Source organism: Ylistrum balloti, unplaced genomic scaffold, assembly GCF_031769215.1.
Source record: "Ylistrum balloti isolate Yb309-2 unplaced genomic scaffold, AGI_CSIRO_Ybal_v1 Utg370780, whole genome shotgun sequence".
NCBI classification, from domain to species: Eukaryota; Metazoa; Mollusca; class Bivalvia; order Pectinida; family Pectinidae; genus Ylistrum; species Ylistrum balloti.
Window position 1 is genome coordinate 63,713 of NW_026782456.1, and position 1,366 is coordinate 65,078.

Consider the following 1,366-nt stretch of genomic DNA (forward strand, 5'->3'; position numbering starts at 1 on the left):
TATAAAACCACGTTCGACTCAAAACGATCATACAGCGGACTTTAAAGCCAAATAGATATAGACCGTAACATTTGCTGCATTTACTTTTAAACTCCAAATACGCAGAAATGAATTATGGGTTAAGTTGCTTATTAATTCAAAATATTTGCACTAATTAATATATACGACGGCTACTCCATAAAGCTTAGAGTTCGAAATATAAATTCATACAGTTAAGAATTAAAATTAAAAGAAACATTAAAGATAAAAGAACCTTTCCGATTACTCCCAAAACCTGTCCATCAATAAGTAGACATTTCAGATTTTGAAAAAAAAGTTTGTCAAAACCGAATGGACTTACCTATCGATCGAAATCAGTTATCTGGAACTAGTCATGCCATGTTAACAGGATATACACGTCTGGTATCCGGAGAGTGTAGCTATGTCCAGCGCAATGTCCAGTGAAGATAGTTGACCAGAGGAAGATGTCGATCACTCACCTGTGATATGTCTGAATAAGTGATTGAGTTGACAGATCGCTTCCCACCTCCCCAGCTAAAACATATTAGTCAGGGCCTGTGGTGGGATGTATACCAAACGCATCGTATTGCCAGCTGTTGTGCCCCGGGGATTGGATTGAAACAACGTAACTCTGTGGACCTGTACATTTATGCGCGTGATGAACCGTAAGAGATAACCAAACCTGTATAACGGTTGTCAGTGTATTCCCGTTTTCTCGTGATTTTAATATACGGTGTGATTCTGTAGTTATTGAAGTAATAAATACTTGATGTAACACCATATTTAGCCGTAATAAGTCAAACGCTTTATAGTACTTTATACGATTCTGCAGTAATAATGTAAGTACGTTAGCCATCTTCCTATACACCCAAGTGTGTGTGTTTTTGTTTTGTTTTTTGTTTGTTCGTTTGTTATTTTGTTGTTGCTTTTTTTTGTAGCGGAATGCGTTTATATATATATACATACAAATTGACATAGATTTAATGAATCATGATGATTGAATCTCTTTCGTGTGTATGTATATGACCCTTTTGAAGAGTTCGTACTTTCTTCTGTCTCTAATAAAGGAGAACACTCTAACACAACTTGTAAAACCCCTCTGCATTTAAGCCCATCAACCGTCTGTCCAAATTGTCTTGCATCCTTGTTCGCGATCGGTCCATCCGTCCGTCTTCCATGCATAAATATGTTTGCTAAAACTGTTTCTTCAGAGGTTCTGTGGACCTTTCTCAAATTTCATGTCAACGTTCTCAAGATTCATATACAAGTTAAGTTTCCCTATGGCCCTTAGTTGTTGAAATGTTGGTAACACACAGGCCTTTTATCTACACGTCAGGTAACACACTGGCCTTCATCTACACGTCAG